This window comes from Oxyura jamaicensis, chromosome 1 (genome assembly GCF_011077185.1).
Source record: "Oxyura jamaicensis isolate SHBP4307 breed ruddy duck chromosome 1, BPBGC_Ojam_1.0, whole genome shotgun sequence".
NCBI classification, from domain to species: Eukaryota; Metazoa; Chordata; class Aves; order Anseriformes; family Anatidae; genus Oxyura; species Oxyura jamaicensis.
The window spans coordinates 42,855,145-42,876,462 of NC_048893.1; the positions used below are offsets into that span (position 1 = coordinate 42,855,145).

At 38.5% G+C, this 21,318-nt stretch overlaps 1 protein-coding gene across 9 annotated transcripts in view; it reads right to left on the reverse strand.

Annotated features, from left to right (window-relative positions):
* ATF7IP (activating transcription factor 7 interacting protein) overlaps positions 1–21,318 on the reverse strand; it is a 106,909-nt gene that overhangs the window by 61,355 nt on the left and 24,236 nt on the right. For 2 of the 9 annotated variants that reach the window (XM_035335441.1, XM_035335432.1), the window contains exon 1: positions 1,407–1,448. The exons of 3 other annotated variants lie outside the window; for them this stretch is intronic. The gene's annotated coding sequence lies outside the window, so the exon portion shown is untranslated. Of the gene's footprint in view, positions 1–296; positions 302–1,406; positions 1,450–21,318 lie in introns of those variants that run through there. 4 more of the 9 variants (XM_035335450.1, XM_035335460.1, XM_035335388.1 and 1 more) reach the window with 4 other exon arrangements.

The following is a 21,318-nucleotide window of genomic DNA, read 5'->3' on the forward strand; positions in this document are numbered from 1 at the left end:
AAATATATATATATATATATTGATAATGGAAAAGAAGAAAACAAGAATGAATCTTTACTAGACAATGTTAAATTACATATTCCGGCTAACCTCATTCAAACATGGCTGCCTTAGAATCACCAGCCTTTAAAACACATGAAGTCTAAGCTCTGAACCTTGTTTCTCCAAGAAAAAGAGAGAGTTTTGTTGACTTCTGTAAGCAAATTTTAACAGGCATTTCAATCCTTATGAGAGTAAAATTGTTTGGAGTGGAACTCAGCCAGAGCAACAGTGGTAGATACTGCCTGTCTTCTTACCACAAAGTGTTAGGTATTTCAACTTTTATCAACTGAAAACATCAGCTTTCAATTCAGCTGTGAGATCCTAATTGCTAAACAAATATTGCTGTTCCAAATCCCTGTAACAGCAAAATCCAACATTCTTAGAACACATTCTTAGAACTCATTTTTAGCAAAAGCTAAAAGCACTACGTACATTTGTCTCTGTAAAAACAGATTAACTCACATTTTATATAGTTTGTACCTTTTACGATACATGTGTGGAATATTTTTTATATAGTTTAAAAGTTAAACTAAAGCTATGTCTCTGGCATTAGACTAACAGTTACATTATCCTAAATACAAAGCAGAGCTAGTAATTCCACACAAGTGGGCACTAACGGCAATAAGACATTCACAACTTGAAATTTATCCAACTTCCGGTATTCCAAAATTAAAGGCTGAATAACCTGGTTAATTATTCATATACTTGCAGATTAAAAAAAAAAAAAAAAAAAAGACATGAGAAATTCTGGAAAAATCATTTATGAAGATAATGCAAACATTCCATTCACGGTTAGTTTTTTCTACGAATTACAAAATACGGTACTTTGTTCTTCCATAGGTGAAATTTCAAGTGATAATTTGATAGACTAAGGCTGAAAGAAGATATTAATGTATGCAAAATTGCATCCTTTTAAGGCAGACATTTTTAGAAGCCTTTCTAGATGAAATGACACGATTCTAATAAGTTTACCCATTACGTAGTGCCTTTTTATTATACATGCAACTATCATTATGCAACCAGCTCTCAAACACTTGCAGCATGGCATCAGACAGCTCACACCTCTAAAGTATGATGTCACTTAACCACGGGCCCCAAAGGTCATTTATAAAACGCTCGAACAAACAGCAAGAAAACTGGAAACAAAAAGGCAATGCTGATTTTATGTTACTAAACACTTGCTGTGCATAGAAACACACAAGAATCACTGCTGAACTCCCAAAGTCATCGTCTGACTGCGGGCAGGAAGCCCCTGGCACACGAAGGAAGTGGCTGTCTCACAAACTCCGCTCGCCAAGCCCGGTCTCCAGGGTAGGGCCCGGGAGGCCGCAGCAACTCCACGGGGCCTTCCCGGGCCCTCCCGCGGGAGCGCAGCAGGGAGCCCCCCCGCGGCCGGCCGGCAGATGGCGGCGGGCAATTTGCATACTGGCTGCGGATTGGCTGCGGAAGAGCCGCAACCGCGAGGCGGAGCCGCCGCCGGGATTCGCCTGGGCAAGTCTGCCCGGCAACCGGCTAAAAATAGAGCCGGCGCCGCACCCGGAACGGGCGTGACGGCGCCGCAGCGTTTGTGGCGTTGTGTGAGTGCGCGGCGCGGGCTCCTCGTGCCCTGTGGGGAGCGGCGACGCTCGGACCGGTGACGCTCGGACCGGTGAAGGGACAGAGGCACGGGAGGGGAGGGCACGGTCCTCTTACTGGCTCAGGCTCTCGTGGCTGGGGTTTGGACAGAAAAGGTTGTTTTAGAAGCATGGTGGTAAGTATGTTTCCCAATTAAACTGTTACAACCGGCACGTTTTCTTTGGTCCTTCATTTTTAAGCAAGTGTCATCACTCAGTCTGGAGTATCTGCCAGATCACCTCAGTGAGGTGAATGGAAGCAGAGGCATGCACTCACTGCAGCAGACGTACCTGAATCTTCACTTAGCACACACACTGAGACCTGGCATTGCAGAATGCTTTAGGCTTCTTCCTATTTTATTTCTCAGTACACCCCGCGTCGTGACAGATACACCGGCAGAATTTGTGCTCGCAGACTACAGACAGTACTAGGTGTGGAAGGGCGAGCAGGCCAAACCAAGGAACAAAACTAAGTAGTTAAGTCATCTTGATGAGAAAAAAAGATATAAAACTGACTAAAACAAAGCACATAACCTAAAAATAACTACCTAAATAGACATCCTATTACAAGTAAATTCATCCATGATCTACGTTTTACCATTTTCATCATACAAAACAAGCTCAATTTTCTGTACAACTGAGCCATAGGCACAGACTCTTCTGACTGCAGCAGAAGCCAGAAGAGGTTTCCCAAACTCTCTGCCCCACCACATCTGCCCGCAGGTTTCTATTTCATGGAAATGGCTGCAGGCAGGTCAAACCCAAAAGAACACAATGAATTAGAACAGCACCCAATACATGCATGCGGTGCTCATCCAGGTCTTCTGCAGCCTAAAAAGCACCATCTGACCATGTCCAGTGCATAACGATATCTGTATTCTCTACAAGGTCACAGCAATTAAATGAGGAGAAAATGAAGAAAGATGGCTAACATAGGTAGTCACAGTGACCACTGACAGTAGCTGAAAGCTTTTGAATGACTCAACAAAATAGAATCACAAAATTAATGAAAAGTCACAAGATGAAAAGAAATCTTCAAAGTAACATCAGAAAAAGGTGGGGGAGGAAATATTTTTTTTTGTTTGCAAAAGCTACAATTTATAAAACCTCTACTATCCATATATAGTCTTAAAACTGTTTGTTAGAAGCATCCTTCTGTAAGGAAAGGCAGCTCACTCCATGAATGTTAGCTGGCCTCTGCTAATACTCTAACTCAGCAATCATTCCTCCCTACCCACAAGACTTTTTTTCATTAATCAACAGAAGCTAAATGTTTTCCAAGAGAAGCCAGTGTTGGGGAGAGACAGCAACTGAAAAAATAAACTTATGAACCTAATATTCTATTCATCACTAGATTCAAGAAAACAAATGTGTTTTCAGTGCTGGTAACCCAGTGTATTAATAGGGTAAGAGTCCTGGGTAATACGGGTAGCGCTTGTTTTTACAATAATAAGCAGGTTCTCTCTTTAATAAGTTTCTGTAGCAGTCAATTTCTTACTATACCAAGCATACAATAGAATAAGATTTATTTACCCTACTAGAAGTGTACGGCAACAGATTACATTTTCTTGGGTCAATGGGCAGACAATTATTTTTCTGTATTTGCTGCTAGACGAAGATTTGTCACATATCTGCAACTGTAAGGGCTTAAAAGAAAAATTACCGAAGATATCACCCAAACTACACTTTAAATGTTTTATAATCAAATATGTAAGCAGTCATAAAATAGATGATTCTTCAACTTAACTCAGAACAAGCTCTGCAGACACAAAAAGATTGCCAGACTTAAATTAATTCTTTGCTAATCTGACAAAGGAACAGGAAGCAGAGAGTGGACAAACACAGGATGGTTTCTTTATGTAGTTGCAGTCATGGAAACAAAGGTCAAGAACAATACAACTGGTTTCAATGGGGTTTATAATGTCAAGAAGTACCATAGAATGGTACTGATTCTAGCTGCATCCTCCCTTTCTAGAACCCTCAACAATGCTGCCTCTTGTCTTGCCACACTTGCTGGCTGCACAATCAGTAGCTTCACAATCTCACTATAGACGATCTTCCAGAATTCTTTCAAGACCAAACCGCATCTTATTTTTAATCCTCACTGTATAAAAGAATCTGTTCTCATAGTACTATCCTCTTGAGACAGCTGAAGTTCAATGCAAGAAACTCAAGAACTTCACTTATGCAAGTACATAAGAATTTTGAAAAAACAGGGGCTGTAAGTGGCACAATTGTATGCACTTCTTATTCTTCTTATGAATGTTTTTTACTGGACAAAATTAGATACACTCCATATAAGCTTTGTTGATACTGCATGACACTATGCAATTGTGTTTGTGTACAAAGAATGAAATTAAACAAGAATATGATGCAAGCCTTTGTGCAGTTGCATGTGAACTCAGATTTCAGGCATGTACGTTAGAGCTAACCTTTTTGATGTGAGTTTAGCCTAATGAATTCAAAGCAACCCAGCAAGCAAAAAAAGCGTTAGCCCAGATCAATTGTCTGATGTTATTAACCATGCAGCTGCTCGTAACGCTTAAGCCAGCACAAAACAGCAGGCAGGATGGGGACGAGAGAACTGCTTCAAGCTGACCTTGTTGCCTACCAGCCTTCAAATGCAACTTACATTGCTATAGCACCGAGCTAGATCAGTTACTTGGTTAGTAGGATCAGTGCTTTGTTGAACTTGACTCCTTGAGCTGGCCAACAAAATCAGAGGAAAACCAGGGCTGCCACAGTGGAACATGCAACAGAAGAGCCGTGGGTTTTCTGGGTGTTGGTGTACGAGTTGAGCATTACTGCAATGGACAGGAGATTTTCTAGAGGCTGACAAGTCCCATATGAAGTCAACTCCATCTGGCTATTCAGGATTTTAGGGATATGGCAAGGAGGCTGTTCCCATGTATATGGCTGTTCCCATATTTGGTGCGTTCAAGTAGATGTCATCTTAATTGTTTTTAAATGCTTACAACCACTCCATTGCAATATGTGCAATAATATTAATTTCATTTATAATATGTAGTTATTTCTTGAGTGCTTCAAAAATATCCTGCTGTAAATAAGCAGATTAAAGATCTAGTTTCACTTCTGGTTTTAGACCATACCAAATTTTACAGTGATGGAAGGACCCTGTAACACACAGCAGCTTTCAGGCAGGGAGAGAAAGTTTGCCTCTCCCCTCTATGTAACATCAAGCTCCTAATGTGAAATTTACCTTCAAATATTTCCAGATCTATGTACTCAGATACAGATATCAAATGCTGATTACACTCAGTATTATGAAACAGTCCATCCCTTTAAAACGATTTCAGTGAATATCCTGCAGCATGTACAAATATTTTATTCTCTACTTAAAAAAAAAGATTATTTTTGTCAGTCTATATGAATATACATGCATGCTAAGCTCTTTGCCAACTGACCTGGTGGTCATCAAATACATTTTTGCTAAACATTTCTTTGTACTTTCAACGGGGTGACAAGCTTTATCCTGTACCATTTTCAAGTCTTCCTGGTCACATGAAAACAGAGTTACATGTGCACAAACTATAGAAATTTCCTGTGGAAATTCTCTACTCACACATCTGCTTGGATCATCCATTAATTTAGTGACTTGGTATCTATTTTAAACATACCAGGAAAAATGAATTAAGGAAGGATATATTTATAGCCCACAGTTGCTTTGGATGGTTGTACTTAATATTCAGTTATCCCAAATAAACACTAAGTGTTATCACCACAAAGGTGAGCTCTGCATCAAAAAAAAAAAGGTCGAACTGCTAAGAGAAATCCACGTCTAGTGTGCCAGTGTATACTTAGAAAATGTAACCATGAAGCTTGAAAAGGTTTAGCCAAAAATTAATTAGATGTTACATAAACATGATTTGCAAGAATCACACTGTCTGCATGTGATAATCAAAGAAAGAGTCATTTGTGACAAGGACCAACAGGGAGAAGCACCTCCCTTAAGGAGTCACTTTATCACAAAACTTGAGATAAAATTTCTAATCTTTTAAGGAAGGTTGACAGCATGAGAGTGTTCCCCCAGTTGTTTTTGCTACGAAGCCAGATAACTGATGTTTCTGGCTCTATTCTTTCCTGAAGATAAAAGAAAATAATAATTTGAGAAGCCATATTTGGAAAAGATAAAGAAAAAAATCCAACACTAGTTTTTTTTGGAATATACCAAACAATTGGGAATTTTTGTGCATCTAAGCCTCTTCACTAAGTATTACAAAAAGCTTACAAGCCATCATTTCAGTTTTTAATTATGCAGTACAATACAACTTCACAGTAAATACAAATAATAAATTTATCTTCCTGTGTAGCCAATCGTCATGTTGTATCTTGATTTGAGGATTAAAGTTACTTCTAGGGTTTATAAACTTCCAACAACTTTGAAAACATACAGAAAAGCAAGCAAGCTAACCAAAGTGCACTAGCAAGAGGTGCATTTGGCAACAGCCCCTTGTAACCATTTGTGAGGTTGTAATTCCATATAACAGAAGCCCAGCAATGAACAAAATCTTTCTGAAGTATTTTAATGTTTGCAGGAGATAGGAGTGGAAATCCTACAGTTTAGGCTTTTTTGAGCCTAGCTGCTAGGCTACCATACAGTGATCAAAATTTCATAGTTATTCTGCATGAGAATTGGCGACATTAACAAATCACATCCCTTTTCTTATATTAGCAACTCTTTCAAAAAGATCAAGCTGATAACCTGCTATGGAAAGGAAAACCAACCCCCTCCAAACTACACTACATGCACAAATACAAAAAGATCAAGAAATGTTCAAGAAATCAAAGATCAAGAAAAAAAATACAAAAAGATCAAGAAATCTTCCAAAGATGTTTCTCAGGGTGTGAAACCTGTAGTAGAAAGAACCTGAAGAACTGATCTCCATTTTTTTCTGTGATATACCCTGGTAACTGAACAGTCTTTTTTCCTTCAAACTACATTTATATTTGGCACAGCTGAAATACTATCAAGGTAATCTGTGCAGGTGCCACCAATGACCACATTTAATTTTCGCTGTTGGGCAGTGTCCCCTCTAGGAGAGGTCAGTAGGAAGCAGTCCCAAGGAGTAGCAGTTTGAAGATGACCACAGTGACTGTAAGATGCAACGTAAGATGCACTTGTATTCTCTGGTACCAGCCACAACAAAAAAGCAAAACCAAAAAAAAGCTTTCTTTTTGTTGATATAATTGTAGGCTCATTTTAAAAAGTGTCTGGGAGTAAGAAAAAACAATAAGCAGACAGACAAGCCATGCATACATACAAAATCAGTCATTTCTATACATTTTCACATGAAAAAAGTAACAAGGAAGTAACAAAGACATCAAAATAAGAGATTCTTCTAGTTCTGTGTAACTTCCTTCTACCTAATGAGCAATTCTCAGAAGACTTGTTGGTACTAACTCCAAGATTTCTATAACTTTTTCAAGTGTACTCATCAACTGATTTTGGACAAAGAGTTATGAAAAATTTAAAAGAGCATTAAGGCTTGTTATTACCAGGAGATTAGCATTAGCTACCAGATACTGAAAACTGCCCTCTAAAAGGGGGCCTTTAAAGAAAAGAGGGCCTTTTAAGATGAACAGACATATCTGTCTTCTGGAGGAGCGTGACATTTTTAGCAAGGAATTAGTAATTGCAGAGTTGAGGAGGTACTTTTCAAGCAATTATCGACCAATGAGCTAAGAGATGTAAAACCAAAAAAGAGAGGTAGTCCTTTAAATATGCCATCATTTTTTATACATGTATGTAAGAATACTTTTCAGAAAGTGTATGCATATGTATTTATAAACTTCATGTATTTTGTATTTATACACAGCTGTGGAAAGTGTGATCAGTTGTCTGTCTTTTCTGATTGTAATTAAATATTGAACTTATGGAATAAGTTATATTTGCATAGCATTTTAAAAGTGATTCTCTGTGGAAGCTGAAAAACATACACACAGTAGAAGATAAGGCAGACAAAAAAGCAAACTTATCTTTAGTCACATTCCCTTTGGGAAATAGAAAGTTTGGTATCTCTAGTCAGATATGCAAAAAAATCATACAACTGAAGACACTGCTTCTGAAATACAACTTTTAACTTATATAAGACACACAGGCTTCTATCAGATCTGAGATATGAATTCCAAACATCTAACTTCCACTTTTTTAATCAACAAATAAGATGAAAGCTTCACTTTGCATCATCTTTTTATTTCTTTTGACTGTTTACCATCCTGACATGGTGAGATAAACGATTCATTCGGTGAATGCTGCAGGTAAAATAAAAATACAGATAAATATACTTGAAGTCACTACAAGGAATGCTAGATTTAATAGCTCTTACAAAATTCTTCAAGTTGCATGACATACTTCAAAGGCAAATAGAAAAATATAGCAGCTTTCAAGTCTAAGGGTGAAGCAGAAGTAAGGAAGAACCAGCTTATGCTTCAGAATCTGTTTTTACTTAGGAACATCCTATGTAATCTAGACCAACAGGATGCCAAACAAACACTACTGAGAAGTCCTTTGTTTTAAAGTCTAGGTACGTAAGAAGGCTTAAGAGATCCAATTTTAGAATGAGAAGATAATTTTAAGTAGTCCAGAGAAGGAGATACTGAACAGCTCACAGAAGCTTTATAATGCCTGTCAAAAAACATAACTTTTTTGTTTGTTTCAATTCAAAGAATTCAAATGAAATAAGAAGGAATTTGAAAAAGTGCAGCACAGCACATTCTTTGATTCGGATCCTCACATCTACAAAACCTGATTAAAATAAAGAACAATTAAGACTTAAACAGATTTGTGTCATGCTTTCATATATATGTTTCAGTCTCATTTCATTTACTCATCTTTCTTTTCCCATCTGAAAATTTTCATTTCAGAAGAATGTTAAAAACAGTTCAAAAGTTGCATCAAGAAGAAATGGGAATTCAAAATACACTTGCAGAAGGAAGTCTTTAACTGAGGGAAAGAAGAAACGAGGCTGCTGCCAGTAGGGTTTGTAGAGCTTCTCTAAGAATGCACAACACAGTGCAACGGGTGTTCAGCAGGGAACACTGTAGAAGTCACAATATATTAGGGCTGATGCAATGAAAAGAAATATTGAAAGAATGTTATTCTTGGACATAAAATCTTTTTCCCCCTGCTCCGCTATTGTAGCCTACACATAACTAATCCAGTGTAATCCTGCCTCAGAATGCTGAAGACAAGTCAATGAGTCCTAACTTACCATTAGGAACACATAAATTTACAAAATTAGTTTTGTTGCCAGTTTGTTTCCCATCCCTGACAGCCTGAAGGTTCACCACCTTCTGGATGGGGAAGAAATAATTATTTAATCATTATGAGTAAAACTGGTTTTATATAGGCCCTTCCCCAGCAAGACTTGCTTTCCAGCAGTGCTGCTGCTTTATTTGCTCACTGTATTCATCTGCAGCCAAGAGATAACCACAACTGCTAACCAACACCTCTCAGTTCCACCTCAGCTTTGACGTTTGCCATTTGGGAACTCTCGCTGGAACCTAACGCTCTTTAAACAACCTGATCTCATTCCTCTTCCTTTTTCCAAAGATCTATAATACACTGACTGCATACCATCAGGCATCAAATGAAAAAGCAGGCTTTTCACAGCTGTTTTTACAAAGTACAATCAAGTAGAATTTTCAGGGAGCAGTGATTGCTCTTTCCTTACATATAGGAACTTGCCTATACAATTCTGTTTTGATGGTCTTCTCCTATAAGTATTTGTGTTTTTTTCCCTTACACGCTAAGGCCATCAAAAAATCAGAGGCAGCAGAACACTAAAAAAAGGGCGAAACCTTCTTCTCTCCTATATTATTCTGATTTTTTTTTAACAGATAAAACATTGAGGTATTTGCATATGGCAAGAGACAGACGGTGCTACAGAAATCCCACCCAAAATTTCAGCAACTCTCTTGCCCTTTCCCATTTCTAGCTTCTCCATGTAACGTAGCAAGAACAGAAAGAAGAGACTTTCAGAATAAAGGCAGTAATAAATACAAACCAGATGTCAGCTTAATATCTAGTTACTATCTTACTAGCTTACTATCTAGATTTATTCTACTCTTGGAAGACATACATTCAGCACGAGATTGAGAAGGTTCAAGGAATGCTATACACGAGCCCACGTGTTCTTCTACCTTACCAAACAGGGACCAACCTAAGCAGCTGTGGGTGACTTCACCAATGCTCAGTTATCCAGCAGTAAATTCCACAGACGCAGGGAACAAATGGCAAAAATCCGTGCAGAGCACGTACACCTGCAGATAAGATCTCTATGACACAACTGTTACCATGACAGACTGCCCACACAGATCATCACCTAACCCGGAGGGGCTAACAACAAAACAACGCCCTATAGGAGAGTAGCCTGTACCCTGTATGGTTACTTGGCAATACTTGAATACAGTTCCAGTCTTCAAGAGAGGCAGCCTTCAAGAGAGGCAGCAACGAGGTTTCTAGAGCTCCAGCAGAATCAACACCACCACTACCAGGTAGCACCATCTTCAGTAGTTCAACAGAATGGGTCTCTATATGAACCCCGTTTAAGCTTTCTCCTAAAATTAAGTAGCATGTAAGCATTAAGAAGTATTCCCGATTGACTTGTAACATGAGCTCTGTTACATGAACTATATGCTGTATCATGTCCCTTTGGGTTGGATAAGTACTGAGGAAGAAAGAGAAGAGCGGATGAACTTGTAATAACTAGGGATAGGCTCTTGGGAAGAGAATGATGAATGGCTATACTTTTATGAAATAATAAATGAAATGAGGCGTGCACTTCAGGCAATAGCTCTTCAAATAATAGCCTTAATCAAGGACAAAAAGCAAGTGTTTAGGTTAATAAAATTGATAGGGGAGACAACAAACCTAACTAATGTTGCACAGATGTCTCAAGAATGCAGAGTAAAAATATTTTTACTTAAAGGTAATCCAGCTATTGCACTTTCTCATCTTGCAAAAGAAGACAACTAGAGAGTTTTATATCACTATCAGAAATGAAAGGCCTGGAAGATTTCACAGCACTAACAGATTGCCAAAGGGAAAACCGCAGAGAAAAATCTTCCATTTTAATTTTTTCATGTAAGTCAATCCAGCTGAGGGGTTCCTGATTTACAATAGAAACTGCTGGGGTATACACTGCCCGGCTGTATCAGCAAGTAAGATACCAAGAATGACCTGAGTTTGTGCGTGCTGAAACTGCAACATTGATTCTTTTGATTTTCTGTGTCAAGAGAAGGCATATGTGAACTGAAGCCTTCAAGGAATGTTTTAGAAACATCTCTGCATATTACCTGCTAAGAAAATAACAGTCTGAGGCCACTAACATGCTTCAAGATCCAGATATATCTGTCCTCAAGAAGAACAAGGACTTGCTTCTTCCTTTTCTATGAATATACAGGACACTGGGGTTATGCTGTCAGTACCTGAACTCTGATGTGAAGGTAGAATTACCTAGCAGATCAACTTGATGGCCTTATCTTCCAGAACATCTCTAAGCATTTTAAAGGGGAAAAAAAACCACCATTTTAAAAGATAATGGAAGTCCAGCTGGAAGTATCCTTCCCAAATACCTTAATAAGGACAAATAATGGATAGTATGTTGCATGCATCATTTTTTCACTCATTTGATGAGAGGGTCTGACAGGATGCTCATAGCTGACATATTCTAACACTGTCTCTGGTCTAGATATAAGCTACTATAGAAATTTTTGCATGTAGGTATGTCTGCAGAGGACTCCTGAATTCTGGTACACTATTTCATTGAGCTATTGAATTAGTCCAAGAAATCAGAAGTATACTTTTGGTAATATTTCTTTAGTTAAAAGCTTCACTTCAGATAGTTACTTTACTAGGAAACTCTTACTGGCAAAGGTTTCCTTGAAAACTGGATTTCTGTGACCAGTAAGCCATAAAGAGCATTAAAATTACTCAAAGAAAGTTGGTTGGTCACTAAACAAGGGTGACGCCACTTGAATGAGTCATAGAGGCTGATTACTGCAAAGTTAATGAGCACTAGTTGCTAAGTACTTTGCATTTATCTTCTGTGCTGTGGGATAACCAAATGTCAACACCTGTACCTGTAGTAACATACCAGTACAAGGAACCTGAAATGTATTCTGTGAAGTACAGGCTTATTGTTAATATTACAAAGGAATATGGTCTCACATACATCAAATATATAACTCTGCTTATGTTATACATATAAATGTATAATAATATATATATATATGTATCAGTTGATATTGCAGCCCACAAACAAAGACTTTCAGGCTTGAGCGATTTTGGGGTAACATAAGAAGCGAACCTGCATGAAGGCATATAACTGTCAAGTATTCTATGCTTCTTCCTCTTCCACAAAAATATTCTAGATCTTCATACATTCTGGAATCAGCCTTAAAAGGCAAAACCAGTTATCAGTGCTCCTCCACTTGGAGATGGCAAGGAACAGTGGCTTCCAGGCAAATGAACACATGCCCAAGAATCTTTAGCAGGAATGACTGGTAAGATCGTACACACTAGCTTGGTGGACTAGAGAAAGATATCTAGAGATAAGGTCCTCATAGAACTCATGCTTCTTGTGCTCAGAAAAAAATGTGTCTAAAGCCACCTTCACTGCTAGTATTGCATTCATAAAGAAAAAGGATGGGAGTAAACAAAAGCAAAAAAAAAAATCCATTGTTTTGCTTGCTACTGCAATTCTATAACATTGTCTTAATTTTTAAAAATTCATGAAGTACTGATAGTCTGCATAAGACATCAAGCTAACATTCACAGTGGTATATAATAGCCCCCAGCTCCTTGACCAGCTGACTTTTACCTGCTGATCCAGTGAGCTGCAACACTCGTTTGTTCCCTGTAAGCAAACGGCAGATTCACATTATCCCAAAGCATAGAGTAAATTTCGCATACAATGACTGCAAATGTGAGTTTTCTGTTTCTTTCTCTCCTTTCTGCCATGCCCATAAGGTAGTTGAGCTGCTTCCTGACCATTCTGCAGGCAGTAGGTAACAGCCTCTCCCAAGGGTTTTGTATGTGCATCAATCTCTGTCCAAGTTTGCATCTGTAATTATAAAACTATCCTATCTTATTTATGTACCTAAAAGGTGAGCATTAGCTGGGTCATACTCATTTGTCATCACCACTGGACCTTCTTAGGGAAGAATTTATCTAAATAATAGAATGCTAAAAAAGGCTTGTCTAAAGAAAGGCTTGAAGAAGTGATTGAGCTCGACAACCTCCTAAGAACCCTTCCAATCTGAATTTTCTTTGCTAGTTATTACTAGCTTCTTTAAAGTTGTGTGCAGCTCCACTCAAGATTGCATAAGAACCTACCGATGCTTGAAGGAATAGTTAAGTATTTGTTTTGAGAAGACAAATACTCCTACAAATTTTATTTTCCAACTTAAAATAAGGCAAATATCTGCAATCTTCTGTGAGTACACAAGACTCAATATACCAAGACAGTGTTAAGAATTCCTTCCCTATTTATGAGAAAATGGATACAAAAACTGTACTTTCAAGCTGCAATGTTGTGATTCCAACAAAAAAGACTTCAAAAAGGAAGCCATGCAAAAGAATGCCATGAAGATGCTAACCTGCAATCTCCAAAATGTTAATCAAGAGAAACAGATTCTGCTTAGCATGTTTCAGCAAAATCCTTACGTGATAACGACAAGAATCAGAGGAAGCAGTTTTCTTTAGTTCAGCGCATTTCAACCAGAACCTCGATGGATTTTCTCATTCTCCATCTCAGAGCAGTTCAAGATGGGGACAATCCAGTGTGTATTCTTTTTGCTAGGAGTGCTTTTTTCTTATTATTGTTACACAAGATCCAAATTTAGTCTTTCCTGGTTCCCCTTATAATTTAGATAAGAATTTAAGATAGGAATCCCTGGATAGGAGTACTTTGGATTTATTCTATCAAGCAGGTTTTTAACTTGAGTTTTTACACATGTTTGAAATAATGATACTTCACAAGGGGCTTCTTAGATGCTTTTGTTTGTTTTCCTGGAGGTCCTCTGGCACAGTCTGAGTGTATTCAACCAGGCTCTAAACCGTGAAATACAACACCAGCCACAAGATTTCTTTCTCAACTGGACTGGCATTGCTGGCATGACACAGCTCTAGTTCACTTTGAAACTACACAAAGATGAGGAGGTTGACGAGGAAGAATGAGCAATGAGCTCTTACTAGATCCTCTTACTCAGAATTCTGTTGGCAGTGCCTCACTGCCATAGTGGCTTCAGGAGAAGAGCTGAGCAACTGTTTCAGTCAGTTCAAGTTCTTCCATCTTTCCACTCCTATCCATGCAAGGAAGTATTTCTTCTTTTAAAGTGGAAGAGGATTTTCTAACAAAGGGGGGTGCCAGCATTTCTTGTATGATCTTCTTTAAAAAGGCTGAAAATCCTGCTCCAGTATGAACTCTTTAGAGGACTTGAGACTTCTCCAAGGGAAAAAAAAAAAAGGATAATCTACACGTTCAAATTCAAGAGAAGACAAAATTCAGTTTGTTTCTCTTCCAGTGGCTTTTCCTGTTCTGCATTTTATTTGAGTATGCTGAGTAAACAAAAAGGAAGACAGACCTAGAGCAGGAAGCATTTCAACAAAAATTAGACTTAAAAATATAGAAGGGTGTTTAGTCAGCCAGACTAAATTACGTTTTAAGAAAGAACCGTCCCACATTACACAACATTTTTACATCACAGATCTCATTGTTACATTACGTGGACATAGCTTTCTGTAAAGTTAACAAAAGAAAAAATGGTGTCCCAAACAGTAGAAAATATTATTTGAATCCATCCCCCTCCCTAACCAAAAATAAAACTAAGCAAAAGCATGTTTTGTGAGACGATGACTTCTTTTCATTTTTCCATATCCTTTTTAAATATGGCCTCTACCCCCAAATCATTAAAAATTGTTTTACAATTGCTACACATATATAAAGGATCATTGACACTGGAATTGAAGGATCCCTGCGTGTGTATACTACATATGTGTACATACAAATGTACCTACATATTCAAACCTCTCAACTCAGTTTCTGCCTCCCTGTAGTCAGACAGCACAGCCGTGCATCCCCTTTTCCCAGGGCTCAACAGTAAACGGGTAAAAAGCACAAGTTTTTAGCTCATCAGGACAATTTTACTGCCACAAAGATGTCTGAACTGTTCAGGACTGAGGTGTTTAATGATAAAGCAAAATTAGCAAAATTAAAATTATACTCTATAAATCAGAAAAAAAAAAGGCAGAAAACTATCAAGCAAGTAAAAAAAGCTGTGTTTCAGCTGAACAACAGTAAATATACCAGCTGTTTTGAAGTAAGCCATCCCAACTCTGTGACCTTGGTCTTCTTATAGGGATGCTTGCAAGTCAAAAAAAAATAAATAAATAAAAGAAGCCAGAATTAGTGAGAATATGCACTGCAAGGAGTTTCAACTTCCATCAGAAAGAACTCTTCTGAATGCTTGCTAATTTTTGTCTGAAGTCCATGATCACCTTACTGCACCAGCGGACACCACTTTTAGAACCCGATGTGAGCAGGCACTGAAACAAATTTTATGCTCAACCCACTATGGCATTTTCTTTATGCATTTAATATTTTTTTTACCCATTTCCAAGGGGCTGCCCTGAAAAACATTTGAGACATACTTCTTGGGATGGATTCAGCTTTCACTGAACAGAAAAATTCTGATCATTCTTAACCAATTCACCTCTGCAAGCTTTGGCACAGTTCATCATTCAGCTAAAGAGTTCTTGGACAGATGTAACAATCTTTGTGTGTTTTTTTTTTGTTTGTTTGTTTTTGTTTGGTTGGTTTTTGGTAATGGAAAACAACAGCTGGGAGAACTTCCAAAAGGACTTTGTTCCACACAGGTGAAAAACAAGACTCATACCAGATTTATGTACAGATGCTTCAGAACTTCGGGACTAATGGTTGTAGAAAAATTAAGAGAAACCTAAATAATATGAAGTACTGTGACCAACAAAGAGAAAAGCTTACAAGAATTCTTCTTCAGTGAAAACAGTACTAACTACATCAGTGCTGTTTTGACTCCCTCTCCCCTCAAACAGCCACATACAACACACACACACACTGAAAGGCATCTGAAGATTTGGATGCAAACTGTTAAGCTATTAGGGCAAAGACTATCTTTACATCTTACTAAGCCATCACAGCTAGAGCAGAGGAAATAGATTGGTTAAATATACAAAAGCAATTCATCACCATGTAGAAAAGATCTGATCTTCCACAGGCAGGGCAGTAACACAGCAGGTATGGTTTGTTCGTTTGCTTTAAAAACAATGTGGATAAGTCAACTTGCTTTGGATTAGCAAGTGAGTTGAGAAAAACAGAAATCATGAGGGATGAGTTCTATAACAGCAGCATGCTGTACAAACAGCAGCTTGCTGGTTCTTCTTTTTCAAGAAACATACTGCTTCTGCTGTGCAAAACCTTTTCTCCTTCATTCTCTAGGGGTAGGAGAAGCAAACCTTGCCTCTGGCATTGTACAGAAAACGTGAGTGGTACCCGGACAAGAGCAGGAAGAATATCCATATACATATCAGAATTATTCTGAGGTAAGCAGCTGTCTGTAGGCTTCCCAAAGAAACGCGTATGTCTTTGTAACACAACTGACTGATTTTCGCTGAGGAAGGTGCCACTGACAATTATGAAACAGGGTAAGACAGGCCAAAGTGGATCCTCTCTCATGTGGGAATCAAACCAATTTCTTAGCATCCAAAGCTGTATCTCATTTCCACACTACTTGCTAGGGAGTACTGCATGTCCTTAATCTGGCCATCCTGGCAGATATCCTGGAATGTAACCTTGAAGATCTGAAACACGTCTATTGGGAGGAGTGGGTTAAAAGTGGAAGACTGGCAAGGAGGATGGGATCAGAACAGAAGACTGGTGAGGGGGATTGTCAATACACTCAAGTGACCTTGCAGCTGGGAATGCGAAGTCTGGGGAGCAGTAATGTAGGAAAGCACATAAATTGTACCTACTGCTGTTTATGCTGTGTTTGGCAAGTAGAGCATCTGTGTATAGATAACATAGGTGTTTGCTAGACTCGGAGGCACCCTATCAGACATGCTTGAGCTCCCAGCCTTGGTACAGAGAAGATCAGAGAAGCACAGTGAGAATCACAGCACGGTGCTAAAGACTGCACCTGCACAAGCCTTTGATAAACAAGTGTAAACAGCAGGCTGGTGATCTTCCAGCAGGGACAGAGCTTAGCAGTGCCTGTGTCCCTGCTCCTGTGCCTCTGCCCGGCGCTGCTTTGGGGATCCCCTGGTCGGTGAGGTAACAAGAATAAATCTACTCTGCATTTTAGCTGTGGGTCCGTGGTTGTTCCCGCTGGCTGCCTGCGCTGACTCACACAACATCTTAAAACATTATCAAGAGACTACGTAGGCATGATCCATTTCTCTACCTCAAAGCCACATGGATAGTTAGAACGCTGCACAGAGGCACTAGAGGAAGTAATGGTTTCTCTTATCAAGAATGGAATCCTTAAACACACACATAGCACAAAAGTGTGTTTTGGAATAGAGTAGTTTGTTCTTCAGGTTTCCTTCTCTTCTAATTTTCAATTCCCAGAGAGAATCAATAACCACATTAGGCACAGAGGCAGCCTCACAAAAAAGTCAACATGATCAGATTCTTGCAGAATCTGTGGTTCATCACATACTGGAAACTGCTGCCTGTTTTTTAAGGTGTGGCTTTTCCAGCTTCTCTGTTGGAGACTTCTTCAGATGGAGATGTGTGAGGTTCCACTGGAAGGGCTTTAATTTCTCATAAAGACCCATAATGCTGCCAAGCACATAATCTTTCTGCTCATCCAAGCAGTGGATTGAAGGTGAGACGAAGGAGACAGGGTATATATATTGGATTCAGCTCTGAGCAGAGAACATGTCAGTCTGAGGGGATACATGACAATTTAAACCAGATCCAGGTATGGTGAATGCCAAAGACCCTGAGATTCCATAGCTTCCACATGCCAAAAGCAGAACTTCATTACCAAAGACACGCTCATCTGTAAAAGCAGAAATGCACTGAACGCAAAAAAGGAGTGAACAAAACAGAAGACTTCAGGACAAAGATGTAGTAGCAACAAATTCCCTATGGTATGCTGGACAACTGAAGTTTCATGGCAAGGTCTGCCTATTTTCCAGCAGGATGTTATCTGTATGAATACACATGGCTTTGGCCAAATGGAAGAGCTGGGATAAATGGGGCGGGGGGGACAACACATCAGATAGCTGTTCCCCACAAACCAAACCAACACTTGGGATTGCTCTAATCTTCTTTTCCTACTCACAGCATGTTTCTGTGTATGCACAATGACACGTCTTCCTTCATTGTTTGTCATTTAGTGTCTTGTGACAGAGGGATGAGGTACCAGACTGGTGCTGGAGATGATTTACTTTCCATTTCAACTCCAATAAGTTATCAACAATTTAGCCTTGTCAAATTACTGTATCACTAGCCTTGTTTTTTCTTGATTGCAAAGTGAGATACAGAGATTTATTTATTTTCTGTAAATGACAGCAAAATAGTCAGGGATTGTGACAGATAAAGTGAACTGAGCCTTACCTCTTGCATTTTCTTAAGGAAAAACAAAAAATCCCTCCAGCTAGTCAGAAGGTACAACTGACAGATGTAACAGTATGTAAGTAAATACAAAAGCAAATAAAATATTTATATTGAGAAGACAGCTTTTACATAGTTTATGCTCTTCAAGAAAATAACACACCGAGTTCAAAACTGTTACAGAATTTACTTCATAGTCTTAAAATCCACACCTCACATCAAAACAAGCCACTGCTTTGCAAATAAATATGAATGAGAAGAAGGTTTCTAATACATCTGAAATACATATTATGCAATTCTGGAACAAAAACCATCCAAAATCTTTTCTTGTGAGATTACATGGTATTATTTGAGGGGAAAGGAAAGGTTAGGTAACTGTAAAATTATGATTGCCTATGATCTGGCATGTTCTTTGAAGCTTAATGTTGATTCTTAATAAATTGGGCTTAGTTCTGGATCTCAGAGCCATGTTAACACTGGATATGTGTGTGTGTATATATACACACACACACAACCATATATGGGGCTTTCTCATAATTTAAGAATGTTACACAAACTGAAATCATTTTGAAGAGTGAAAGTTATTAATAAATTCATTGCATCAAAGAAAGAAAATTCAACAAGCTAAGAGTTCGTTCCAAATGCCACTGTGCAATCTTTTTTCCATAAGGATATTGAAAAATAATAAAACCCAAGACCACAAATAATCAAACCCAAGACATTAATTTCAGTGTTTCAGCCTTTTTTCTAGGGATTAGAATGCTTTTCCTAGAAAACAGTTTATAGAAAAATACCAATCACCAAAAATTTTACACAGCACTTCTAAAATCCATTTGTTTTATCAAATCATCTAAATTTACGAGAGCACAGAACATAGTCAGTAGTATATCTTCACAAAGGAAGACAGAACGTGTCTTCCATTATCTTAACACACACAATGTAGTGTAAGCAAAGTATAAAGCCGTGTTTCTCTTGAGTTCTGAAATGCTTGAACCTTCCACCTTTAAGAACAGAAGACAGAGACTATAGCAAACTACTATAGTAAATGTAGAAGCTCAAAAAGGAACTTATTATCACACAAAATAAGACTCAGTAAGCAACTAATCAAAACAGACAACTAGTGCCATTTTTGATGCTCTAGACTCTTTATGAAACTAGCAGATGTAACATGACCTAGAAGAGACTAGTGCCCTTCGGGAATCATAGTTCAGATCCAGGAGTCACATCGGAAAGCATCTAAAATGCTTAGTAGTACTGTGTTCAGTTTTGGGCCCCTTGCTACAAGAAGGACATGGAGGTGCTCAAGAGAGTCCAGAGAAGGGCTACGAAGCTGGTGCAGGGTCTGGAGAACAAGTCTTACGAGGAGCGGCTGAGGGAGCTGGGACTGTTTAGCCTGGAGGAGAGGAGGCTCAGGGGCGACCTTATTGCACTCTACAGGTACCTGAAAGGAGGCTGTAGCAAGGTGGGGGTTGGTCTATTCTCCCACGTGACTGGTGACAGGACGAGGAGGAATGGGCTAAAGTTGCGCCAGGGGAGGTTTAGGTTGGATATTAGGAAGAACTTCTTTACTGAAAGGGTTGTTAGTCACTGGGATAGGCTGCCCAGGGAAGTGGTTGAGTCACCATCCCTGGAGGTCTTTAAAAGACGTTTAGATGTAGAGCTTAGGGATATGGTTTAGTGGAGGACTTGTTAGCATTAGGTCAGAGGTTGGACTCGGTGATCTTGGAGGTCTCTTCCAACCTAGACTATTCTGTGATTCTGTAAAATGACTCTAGAAGTCATTTAACTGCCTGTTAAGCCAACCCCATCCTTGGAAACTAAACTTAATGAATTATACTCAGACAGACAGTCACTGCTGCTCAGTTCCAGAAGTGTGGGAAGCACGCAGTAAATACTTCATTTCTTTCTTCAAGCTACCAACAAACCATTCAACTACTGTAGGGAAAAGCCTCTCAGGGACTAATAAAAGCCAGTATTTTGCAGTGTATTTTGAAGGACTCAAACTCCCGAAACATCATTTTATTCATGTTTTTACACATCAAAACCAAAGTCCAATTCAGAATTATCCTTGGCTTTCAACGAAAAGACATCATTAACATGAGCTGTGCTAGCTCAATAACTAGCAAATTAATGAATATTTCATATTGTATATAAAGGAAGGCTTCTTAAACCTCTAAAAAGGATAGGTAAAGAAGAGCTCTTAAATCAATACCACTTCTCAATTTTGACTCAAATAAGAAGTCCATGCTCATTAGTATCTTTTTGCATAACTGGGACTGAGTCTCACATGAAAAGCTCAGATTATGTAGATGGGAAACATCACCACTACATATTTTTTCCATTTACCTTCCACAATGATAGCCATCCAAAGCTTAGAAAATGACTTTGTATTAAAAGTTTTTGAAGGTGTGTTAATATCCCCTACCTTTCCAAAACAGAAGAAAAAAAAAAACATAAGTCACTTCACGTTGAGAAACCACTCATCTACAAAACCATACTTCTAACTCTAATTACCTAACACTTTTTACCTGGTGATTGATCTCCTAAAGAAGTGATTTTATGCACGATAATGAAGATGATTCACAAAATAAAACATCTGCTTGATAGATAGCAGAAAACAAGCTTCTCCTTTTCACCTTTTACAAAATACATAACATTATCATTATTTGTCATAACATGACAATCTGTTCATGAATGCAAGAGGGGAACTGAAATCCAGCTATAAGTTACCGCCAACTTGAAACTGCTTTATATTAAAAAAAAAAAAAAAAAAAACTCTAAACTGCACTGCAAATCAAGACACAATTCTACAAGCAAACTATAAGCTTAGAAAGCATCTTAGTTTGGTGTCCACAGGAACCTTCTCACTAACCACAACTAATACCCAGTTGCAGAAGTTTAGTGAAATCTCTTTACATTATATCAAGACCACAACACGTTTGCATATAATTGTTTGACTAGTCATATGGCACAGCATAGTGTAAAAGACGTCAGGGAAGCAGATGCTGTCATTTTGTGTATATATATGTATATATATATAT